Here is a 12,619-nt window from a genome sequence, read left to right as displayed (position 1 = left end):
TTTTCCATATTTTTCCTTACTGAAATTCCTTAAGGAATTTTATATCGTCCTTCCTTTTTTCTTTTTTAATATAATATATTAGAATCATCTTTAAAATTGACCTCAGCTTTTATGCAAAAATAGTGTATAATATAAAGATATCTTAATAACAATAATTGATATGCTGATGCTGTCAATAAATAACCATTTTTTTTTCATATGTATATGAGATGTATATTTAAATTGAATAAAAAAAAGAAATTTGTTGTTTGTTGTTATTGTTGTTTTTTTAATATATTTTTTGCCACGTTTTAGTGTTAGTCCGGCAGAAAAGTGGCAATTTTTAACTAAACCCGTTATTGAGGTGTATAGTAAATGTTGTTGTTTTTTTGTTTTCGGGGGCACGCTACTGATGAAGAATCCAAATGATGCCGGGCTGGTATCTTTGGGGGTTACGAGAAATTCAAAATGGCGTCCAAAAAGGGGGCTATTTTCGGTCTGATTTGTTTAAACATATACATATGCATTATTTTATGTATTATATTGTCCTTATGATATAATTGTTAAACGTGTTTAATATGAAAAAAGGTGAAAACGTGTTTAATATAAACAAACGATGAAGATGGCGTTCAAAATGGCTGCCAGAATCGATTTCGCTGCTCAAATATTGCTTCTAAAACCTAAATCATACCCATTTTCTCCTAAGAATAATAAATATGAAAAAATAAGACAATTAAGTTGCAAAAAAGTTTTTTTTAATAAATGCTCGATTAAATGAATTCCAATTAATACATATACGCAGAGAATATTATAACAAGAACATATCGACCTAATACTGACCATTGGAGAAAAGTTATATTGTCTGTGTGTACAGTAACAACAACTTCATCAAAGGTATGATTTGTGTTATGAAAATGCAACGGTGTTATAAATGTCATAAAGCACATTATACATCAATTTAAACACCATGCTTCGTATAATTCAACATTTGTTTACAAAGGTTATGAAAAGGTCACATTGTTAAAACATCATGGTATAAAGTAGTATGTATACTAGTTTAGCTCCTGTTGGGAGTAGTTGTCTATCATAGGGTGATGTTCTAGTGAGAATATTAGTTCATTTCCCATGTTTGTCTTTTGTGGCAACAATTATCCTCCACTTTTCCATTCTCATTGAGAAAGAAAGTTATCTAAATGGCATGTTTTGTCTGATCATTTGTACATTTTACTATGTCTACCTGAAAATTTTGATAAGCGCTTCAGACATTACATAGTAGTAACTATTGAGTTCAGTAGCGCCCACATGTTGAACATGGGCCATCGCTTTTACACACTCATTTTATCCTTTTTTTGCACATTGACGGGAGCTTAAGCAACATTTGATGCTACTGTAATGGGTAAAAGGGTGTTAATCAAATTGATCCAGATCGGGGGGGGGGGGGGGGTACAGGGGCTGCATCTAATGCGTATTTCTATATAAACGCCTGTGTGTCAACACGTTTCACATTTGAAACGAATGCTTTCGTGGTTCGCGGCAAGCTTGCTAGCAATGGCAAAGCCTTACCCGACTTGCCTATACTAGTTGCCCAAAGATTTCCATAGCATGCTGAAACAAATCAGGTTGCTTCCTTCACAATTTATTTCATACAAGCTGTCATATAGCCAAATAGTCAGATTGAGATACATGCGTTCAGCAACTCAATGAATGTTGTCTTACCCATACCAAAATAATCAGCCACCGTGTTGCATCTAGAGCTAGCGTGAGCCGGTCGCGATATTTCAATTATGATAGCAGTTTTGCTAATGTGTTTTATAGCTCTTGCTCTCATCGGTAAGTTAATGATGACCAATAATAAAAGTTGCAGGACAAAATAGTAATGTAACAACAAAACAAACACGTCTGCATCATCAGCTACCTCATAAATGCCAGTGTGTTCTGCTTCTACAGCATCAATTATTTACCTCATAATAACTACGTCAGCTCTTTCGTTGATTGTTTCTAAATCAGTTTGATTGATTATGACACCTTTATTTATTTCAGTGGTCGTATCATGATCTTCTGTAACGACCAACCTCTGTGATTGAGTGCACAAGAGATGAAATTCTTTATCCGTACATGAAGCTTAACAAATCAGAGGGATCAGCTTTTTTTGTTCTCAGTGACACCTAGTTAAAACTTCCGTGGTGGTTCAAACATGTAACCCGTTAGATTGATTTCCTTGAGGCTTTGATTGTCTACTTGACATCGCCACACTCTTGGTGCTGACATCCATGTATCGGGAAATCATTACGTAGAAATCACATTTATTCAGATTTTGTCTTATACATGTATAAAACTTAAAGTTGTCAATAAAGTCATGGATATAAAGTTGTCAATAAAGTCATGTATCTAAAGTTGTCAATATAGTCATGTATATTTCCATCTAAGGGACAGTGAATGAAACACATGACAGCAGATCCATCTATTAATGACCTTTTGATCAGGCTTTCAATGTGTCGCTCAGACATGTCTACTTTAAATTGCTTCTTCAGCACCTATTTGGGTTTTCCTATTCTGAATTCCCCTTTTTCAGTAAATATAGCAGAAGGTACTGGAGCCAATACATGGTTTAGAATATGGTTTATGTCAGTTCCCCTAAAACAAGCTTGTAAGCCAACTACTTTTGAATAAATCAGATTAATTTCATACACTTTGGTGTCTGCACATCTAGGGTGCTTTCTTGAGACAGTCTGGGTTTTTTTGTTTTTAAATTGACACATAAAAAGTGCGGCCATGAGTTGAAAAATTCCATCATTTGGGTTTTACTAAATGTGGGTGCTATTGTTATAGTCACATTGTTTACAAGATTGGGTGGATACTTGGTTGGATCCAACGGATCAATACATTCTGTCAACTTTCTCCGAATACTTGCTTTATCCTTGGCACCTGCATTTAATCCTGGCCCGCTTTTCTTTTTTGTGTTGTTCATCAGTGTGAACGAAATTGACACTGCTCATTTCTCTCAGTGTTTTTCCATCATGTTGACAAAAAAGCAGACTCAAACTCAAAACCTTAAGAGTTGCAGGTTTAAGTGTCGATCATATAAATCCCTTCTTGTCATGACTATATCTCATAAATGTTGTTAAATAAAACACTCCATATATCATTCCATACCCCTGGGATATGTCCCATGACATGCTAACCCTTTAAAAACTTGTCTTGTGCGCTTTCGCGCATTTTCTCCATTTACCTTCGAAAATAGAGGCTGTATCTCGAGTTTGGTTGTGCAGCGGCAAGAGGCATGGTAACATGGACTTAACCGATGCAAAGTGCAGCGGTCAATTACCTCACTGGTTGATTCAATCAGTCAGCCTTAGTTGTGCCTAAGGTGTAAATAATTTTAGTTGGTCGCGTTAGTGACCAGCTAAATTTACAGAGCATATTTTGCAAATAAGTATGTGCTTATGTTACGCCCGAACCCCCGTAATAGATAAACACCTTACGGTAGCGTAGTGTGATCCCCGAGCAGCAAGGGACTGATTTATTCTATATTGATACTAGGGGCTGGACGCAAGCATTTATAAATAAAAGAACAAATACCATAATCACGTATTTATTTATATTTTGAGTACGATTAGACCTAGTTAAGATATATCATACAGGTGTATTGCATTCACTAATCTATACCTTCAACGTACACAATTATTTTAACATACCATCGAGCACGGAGACTCGGCTTCCATCGTGGAATCGAACGCCCCGCCGAACGCCCCGCAAACTAATCTATTTATGACGTTACTTTACTCAGAGCGTTCTTAGGTAAAAACCGAGGGACACCGAAACTAACGAAAATACAGTTTAACAATCAGCGGTATTTAAACAGATCATTAAGACGTTTAAAGTCGTCGAATAGAGTTAATATTCGGCATAAATATATATTAGTTTCTATATTTTCGATTACATGTACAAATTCTTAAAACAATGAAAAATATCAACCACATGGAATGGAGGTTACAACCCACTACAATTTCAACCGTGGCGAAATCGACAAGTTCGCAACATTTAGAAGCCTTACGGTAAGAACCGCAACTCACTCTGCTAGGGACGATAACCGCTGCCTGTCTGCAGCAGACGACAAATGATTCTGCTCTAGCTGTGAGTGTATATACCCTCTAGCAGTGAGTGTATATACCAGCTTGAAAGACGACATTGGCCAGTCTAGTGTTTGTCATTGAAATCTATACATATTGGCTGCTTTCAGGGAAAACGGGGCTTAATGCAAGTCAAATAAGATTAGCCTCTGTACACTGATTAGCCTGTGCAATGCACACAAGCTAATCAAGGACGACAACAGCGAACAACTTCGTGCCTTCAGCGCTTTGATTTCCAAAGTGTTGGAGACCTGGATAACATCTATTCACCAAACATGAATACAAGTTTTGTATTAAATAGCACAGGTGCTATTGTCATAAACATAGAATCAACTTGTATGGCCTTGTTTCGAAATGAGGCAATAGTCCAGAGATAAACTGTCAATTTGCCATTAAAAAACTATAATGACAAGGGGTTGTATTATATGTTTGTCTTACAAATATATAAATAATAAAACTCATAATGTCACCATCATAAATGTAAAGCTTTTAATTCGTATTAATATGTTGTGATGTCCTATTTCAGGAAATAATCTGGATATTTATGAAAAACATTTCCCAGTAAAGAGAAAAGGCATTTGTTCACCAGTAATATTATCTTGAGTAAAGTGTTAAAAACAGACATGAGAAATTCTGCTCCCCCCCCCCCGCCTTTGTAAAATGTTGAAGAGTTCAAATGTGAAAATGAAGTGGATAAGTGGTAATGAATGAAAATTCTACAGAAAAAGTAACGTGGCTGCATTCCTACACATATCTGCTTTCCGAAACACAGGGCACAAAGCAAAGGCTTTTCAATAATACGGGATTCCAGCTCTTGCCACATACTGCATGAGTTCAATAAGAAGATACCCAGAAGTCATTTGTAAACCAAGTTAATTGCTTTTCTCTCTTTTTAACGCGGTACATGTGTAAACACACACAATTCCTATCGTATACTCGAAGGCAGAAGGCCATTTGCTCCATAGTGGCAGCATCAGTGGTTTCGGCCGCCATGAAGCCGAAGCAGAAAGACGTGTTGCATGCTTTGACAATATTTGACGCTATCATAGATCCACATATTTCAATCAGCTCGTTCAGGATCTGTGGGGATATCCGATAAATACATTGTCTTACGATCTCCGCTTTCTAGGTGTCCACTCTTAAAAGGGTCAAGTTTTTCCTGACGTTTCAACAACGCTCTGAAATTTCCCTTTTCCTCATCGGCACTGCCACGTAAAGCAATATTTTGTTTCCCACAAAACACAATTGCATCCACGATGCCTACAATAATTGTTCTGTTCTTCTCTACACGAGCTTTGTAATTTGCATTTAAGGTACACTCAATATCTTTCTTTTCCTCGTTCAATTGCTAAGAAATCGTCGGCCCTTTCTTCTCGTGCAATATGATCAGGGTTTTTTCTCGTGTTTTTTATGAGTGGAAGACACGTTGCTCAAATCCAGGTATGGCTGCCTGATCAAATGGGGGGGGGGGTTATTAAGTATCACCAGCAAATAGGTAACAAGGAGCACAGTACACTCCATTGGTCTTCTCAGAGTACCGCAGCCAGGAATAGTTCTTGAAATATTTCGGTTGAAGCGATCTGGAACCTCTGTAATGAAAATAATTATTGGTAACCAAATACGATCAGTAACGTCTTACGCTATCTTTAGTGAGAGGTGTAGCTAGCCTAAAAAATATCCGCGCGTGACCCATTTCAAATGTGTGCACATACACTATAGTAACGCGTTTCTGATGGTTTAAACCTTTACCGGAACATAGCAATTATATTTGAAACTGTCATACCTCAGTATTTTACAACATTATGATAATTTGGAAAAGATTTTAAATTTCATGAATTTGCATGCAAAGAGGACACTAAGGTTTAAAGGGGCCTTTTCACAGATTTTGGCATGTTTTGATGTTTGTGATTAAATGCTTAATATTGATTCATGTAAACATTAGATCTAAAAAGCTCCAAAAAAAAAATCAAGAATAAAATTTAAAACAGACAAAAAACAGCAGGACTCGAACCACTAACCCCTGGAGTCCTGGAATAAAAACTCGCATTAGACCTCTCGGCCATCCTTCCGTATACACATATTGAGGTATTGTATGCTTGATATAAGCGATCCTCGTGGTTTCACAAAATATAAAGACACAAACACAACTCTCCAAATTATTTAATCGTTTTGCGTTGCAACGCTTTATAATTTTCAGGATTTTAAATCGTCAAAAGATACATATAGGCTATTTTAGAGCATGACAAATGTTCAGTATTACGGTTTCCTCACAAATATCATAACTAAAACGAAAATTTGCGAATATGAAACAACTTTGTTCAATTTTGTCAATTTACCAAAACGTAAAAAGGTCCCTTTAGCCTACCTTACAGGGAACTTATACAAATGAACATTGCTCCAGTCAGCAGTAAACAATTGTATTGTATCTGTACTGGATGTTGGCCGGTCTGATTTTCTGTCGAAATCATCTCTGTACGAAGGCGACATCAAATACACGGTGTTGACGCATATCGGTGGCCTTTCTGTCAAAATGCTGCCTCTCTGTTCATTCTTCGCTGCCCCTCTGTCATAAACAAGAAAAATGGATGATCGTTATTCACAAAACAGGTAAGAAAATGTCAAATTAAAACCCGTAAACACATGTGTGCATTAAAAGAGGTTGTCCATGAGTTTAATCATATATCCAGCTAATGGTTAACACTATTCCGCAGGTCTAAACACTCATCACAAACTCTATCGAAGATGGAATGATTACGAGGGTTGTGGAACAATCGTGCATACATGCTACTTTGATGACTTTTTAACATAGCTTTTCCGTAATATGCCAAATATCTAATGGCATTGATATCATCTTTATGATCAAAACTGTACATTCAATGTACGCTATCTAGTAATTTTCCATAATTTTACTTAAAAAAAGCCTACTTTCGCTGTCGTAGTGGCACGGAAAGCCTCTAGATCGGCTCACTTTTCTGGCACGGGAAGCCAAATTGTCGATTTGAACCGCTTGATATATAAAAAATCTTCTCGAGTGGATATGACTCATTATAGGCTAGTCTTTTATAAAATTGAATCTTGTATGTGTACCAATTTTTAGCTGTAAATATTTCATTTTTAAATATGTCTTTACACAATTTTGTGTTTGTGGCTTTTTGCGAAAATTGAAAGATAAAAATTGATATCAAATGAATAAATTTTGATACCAGGGCTCAGTGAACACGGAAGCAATAAGTCCGAGTAAAAAAACAGGGACGGAATGATACTTATTGACTGGTTTATCCACTTGTAAAATGCCGTTTTATAAGGACCAAATATAAAGTGGGCATTTTTGATAATCTGAGCCTAGCAGGCGACAAGTTACTTGACTTGCACGAGAAAATCCATGAACTCGGTGGCAGTTTACCGAATCTTTGGTTTTTGCATTAAGTTCTGTAAAGTTTGTAAACACGTTGTCACCAATATGTGTTCATTATTTCTGCAATACAACGCGATCTTCATTACTGACGGATGTATACAAAGTAGCATTACATTAAGGTACTTCAAATATGTAGTCGACAGGGTTAGTCCAAATAATAACGTTAAAAGTCCCCTTTCGCCTTTGATATTTACATCCAATATTCTGACATTTGAAATTATTACTATCAATACTTTTAACAATTCCCTTACATCCCTCCTTTCCTTATAAAGCAAACAAACAAAAGCTCTGTTATACTAGCCGTTGGGACTCTCCCGACGCATACCGGCTGAATGTTAGCCGTTGGGACTCGCATACCGGCTGAATGCCCCCCGGCTTTCCATTTATTATTATATTTAACATAATTATCATCATCAAACCTTCAAACATACATCACATACTACAATCTTTCTAACAGTCATCATACAGTGACATTCTATGTAAATTTAGCCCAATACATATATCAATTATTCAATTCAATATATAATTTCCATAATATGAAATATTAACACATTACTATTAAAATAACATGTATACCGTGCAAGTTCCAAAAGCTGAATGACAAATCTTCCAGAGCGCCTCTAGCGGCAAATTCATACTGAAGGGAAAGTAATTTTTGACTCAATCAATAAATTTTAAACATCGAAAATTATATTTCCCTTACATCCCTCCTTTGCCTATATAGCAAACAAACACAAACTCTGTTTTTTGGTCCTAGCCGTTGGGACTCGCATACCGGCTGAATTAAAAGCACGGGCTACTAGACGTAACATAATTGTAAAACAATACAATATTATAACAATTGTTTTTAATATTTACATATAAAATTACAAACCTAAACACTCAGACACCCTTAGCCTGTCATCTATCGAATTCTTAACACAACCATCCTTCGCGGATTCACTGGACCATCGTCCGTGACGCTTAAACAAACGGTCATGAATACCCATGTTAGCTGCCGCCGTGGCTCCACCCAATCTCAATGAATGCAAACCATAACATTTTATATCACTTACAAAAGGTTTGAAAGCATCAATAAGAAGTTTTCTTAAATTGCTGTGTGATAAATGTTTATCACATTGCCTTATTTTAAAACCGTCTTTTGTTTTTGACAGTTGAGAGAAGACAAAACATTCTGAATCACTTGGTATCTAACCCCACCCAAAATATCTTTCAAGATTAACTACTTGGCATAAAACAGTACCAGTTCTATGCTCCATCCCGATACTTGTCGATCTTGGATGACTGAATAAAAATACTCATATGCATTGGGTAAATAATTATATCACATCTCTTCAAATTCAACCACGCATTTCTTCTTAAAAATGCAGCATAAGAAAGTAACAGTGCACAAATTGTCCTGTGATTAAACCCATTATTTTCTGTATACAAACAGTGAAAAACTTGTTCAAGTACAGATACAGAAATTGGTTCTTTTCTTTTCAAAGGTTTGCTTAGTCTCCTCCTAGCGGCCTCTAACACATTTTTAACTATATTAGAATCGGTTGGTGATTGTTAGTCCAACAAGTCATGATACCACTTTATACTATAAAAAGCATTCCCAATAGGAGTTGGTGACCGAGCAGTTTGAATTAATGATGTCATATATAAAGCCACATGAAAAGCCTTGGCGGGCAAAGTATCATCACTTGTTAAGTTATTACTCAAAACCCAACCGCACCATCTTTTAAACCCCCTTTTGAATGCCTCTGATGTATTCATAGCTCTCGATTCTTTGAGTAACTCGGGCAGCAAGGAAACTCCCCCACCCCACCAATACCTCAAGCAGCGCGTTTATATCATCTGCATGTCTCTGAAAAAACAGATGTTAACACACAAATTTATGTTAATAAAAGATCCAACACAAACTAATACATTCCGATGTATAATACTAACCCGACAGCCGATGCCGGTACGTCGTACCGTGCTTATACGCACGTTCCCACACCTGGTGTGTAACAAGCCACTGTAGCTTCTATTAAGGCAAGCGCCTTACCCGCTGAACCATCAGCGCATACTCATTCACGAGTAAAATTAACAACATACATGTATTGAAACACACACATTCGTGTTAATAAAAAATTCAACATAAACACACACATTTAAAAAAACAGACAAATCCATTCCAATTTATATTACAACCACGACAGCCGATACCGACACGTCGTATCGTGCTTACACGCACTTTCACACACCTGGGGACCGTTTCTTAAAACTACGTACGTTCAAAAATCATGCGTAAGTGCAAAACGTTCAGTTTGTAGCGTTTCTATAAACTTCGTAAAGATACGTTTACCGTATTTTTGCACGTAAAGTTACGTGTGTTCAAAGGCTCACGTAACTCAGTAATTTAGCGTAAATATGGCGGCGTATACACCGATATTTCGGAGAACCGAACGTAGACTACGAAATCTACGAGCGCAACATCATTTTAGTTAATTTCAACCTTTATCTATATTAAGATCTTGGTAGGTAATGGAAAGATACTGTAACGGAAATCCTGCGTTGATTGTGCAGGATCTATTTTGTACGATTGTGGATTGGAGTTTTGCTAAAAGAGGAAATTTTACATGTTCGAATCGATTGTTGTTATGATTTGTTCGATTTTCCTTTTGACAATTCATTCAACTTTCGTTTTGAACAAGGCTTTATCCATCACAAGACGCCAAGTTGAACTCAACGAATGTGACGTTTGCTGAGTGATAGAATTGATTCATTGTAAACATGGGTAAAAGTATACTTTTTCTGTAAGAATTATGTATTAGAATTGTATAATCTACGTTTTTGTAAATAGTTGCATTTATATTACACTGCTGTGTCAATGAATGACAATTATACAGTAGTCTGTGCTAATATTTATTCAATTAATTTTAGCACAGATTACTGTATAATTGTCATTCATTGACACAGAAGTATAATATAAATGCAACTTTTTACAAAAACGTAGATAACTGTATACAATTTTAATTGATATGTCAACAGCGCTTCTTATAAATGTGTATACTGTTGTCACTTTATTGTTGAATTTGGCACGTTTACAGTTTAAGCAGAAGTTCTGCATCAAGATCCATTTCTTTGGAAATAATATCATGCATATATCATTTTGTCAAAACTGCGTAAAATAAAATATACTGTAGAGACTGTGAGATACAATCTGTCGACATGTTAGCTCAGTTCAGTTAGATTGGTTTTTGTCAGCTCTGGTACTACAATTGTATTTTATTTCAGGTGTGTGGCTTTAAATACTCAACACCTTCATTGTTTTCGACTGTGTGCTTATGGATTAATTTAATGTTCGATCTGCATAACGCCTGCATACTATCATAAGACAAAACATGTGCATAGTTATCTTTTTGTAAGATTTGTTTTATATTGAAAACAATAATAACGTTTCATTTTTGTGCCGAAATAATTTGCATAGATATTTAATTAGTTGTAAATATATGTCATAACTAATGAATATTAAGAATCACTCGCTCGAATTATGTTTCAAAATAAGGTTATACAATTCAAGTGTCTGTTGTTTCTTTGGCATTTAATGCATAATGCATTTAATTTTGAATAAAATACTTAACGTGAAGCTGCTATTTTATTAAAAAAATATTTTAATTAATGAATGACACGCTAAAGGTCCTAAGGTATGTACTGCTTACGACGAGTACTTGTCAAACAAATTCAAACAAAATCCTTCCTTTATATATTTGTTTTAATTTAAATAGATCAAATAAAAGCAATTGCCAGTACCGATAAATACAATCTAGAACATCCCAGTAAAGAGTCACCGAATATCGTATTTCTTCAACAAGTGGCAATACTAGTGCACTACATTTTAGGTTTTAATAAACTACTCAAACGTTAAGAACTTTCGCAAATATCACCGTTGATTTATTGACATACAATTTAATAATGCCAAGCATTTCTTAAGTAGCCTTACCCTACGGAGTTTGTCTTCGACTGTTGACTAAAGTAGATCAATAAGAACGCCGACTGCATATGACCGATCGTATGTAAATCAATATTTGAACACAAATGGATGGGGGATATCAAATCATCATCATCACGCCGGGTATGCGAATACTTTGATAACAGATGGCACTTCGGTACCAGATAACAACAAAAGCCACGCGCGAGAGTTGAGTTCTTCAGCTATTTGCAGTTATGATCTATTCATTTGGTTTCAAGACACGTAACATTGTTTGGTTGATTAATAGTATAGTATTTCGAATTTGGGAGCAAGAAAGTCGTGGAAAAAACAGTGCATTATAAAAAAGAGTTAAAATTTCATCGATAATCGTCATGAACTCGATGATCAGTACGTATTTCAACAAAATAAAAATACTTGGAAATACATCAAGAACGTGCCAACTAATCAAAATAAAAGATCAATATGTACATCAATGTTACAACATGTTAAATTTTAGTTAAATAACGTATTTGCGGAAATTCAAATGTTTTAAGTGTCGGATGCCAAATATTTATGGACACTTCTTTTACCGGTCATCTCAAAGACAATGGCACTTCGATTCCAGATAACTCGACACTTTTTACTAGATATAACACTATATTTAGTGAATCAGAAATGCACAATTCGCTGTGGAATACTGCTATACTACGAACGCAATGAATAAAAATGTATGTACTGACGTAAATTAAAAACGAATTACCGAAACATGTTCTTAGCCCTTTGGAATATGATAATAAAAGGAAAAGGGAAGTGTAAAGGGAAGTGCTTCCTATAAGTAGAGCTCAATATAAAGGGAGTTTTCCAATCTCTTTTAAATTTTGTGGCTACGCGTTAGTATCGTCTTCATGATGCGATTCTAATGAGCACCAATGACAAAGGGTTTTATTAGGTGTATTGGCCGCTTTAAGACCCCTTGCTCCCCTTATCTAGAGTCCTGCTATAAGTTCAATTGAACACAGTCGTGTTGATCCACATTATCCGTTGTATTTTCAATTCTTGTAATCTCAATTTACCACTTAACAAGAGCTGTCACCATAGGATGACATATGCCCCCTATAAACGCTTTGATAGAAGTTATGAGCTTTTTTCGAA

At 35.7% G+C, this 12,619-nt stretch overlaps 1 long non-coding RNA gene across 1 annotated transcript; it reads right to left on the bottom strand.

Annotated features, from left to right (window-relative positions):
- Positions 1 to 3,555: 3,555 nt before the first annotated feature.
- LOC127873691 (uncharacterized) lies at positions 3,556 to 7,128 on the bottom strand. Its single transcript, XR_008046333.1, has 2 exons — positions 6,475 to 7,128; positions 3,556 to 5,698 (listed from the first exon to the last, which is right to left on the bottom strand). It is a non-coding gene; the product is annotated as an uncharacterized LOC127873691 (long non-coding RNA).
- Between the last annotated feature and the right edge of the window lie 5,491 nt (positions 7,129 to 12,619).

The sequence above is a fragment of the Dreissena polymorpha genome, chromosome 3 (assembly GCF_020536995.1).
Source record: "Dreissena polymorpha isolate Duluth1 chromosome 3, UMN_Dpol_1.0, whole genome shotgun sequence".
NCBI classification, from domain to species: Eukaryota; Metazoa; Mollusca; class Bivalvia; order Myida; family Dreissenidae; genus Dreissena; species Dreissena polymorpha.
Note: the sequence above shows the minus strand (reverse complement) of the source record. Positions and strands in the feature narration are given on the sequence as shown.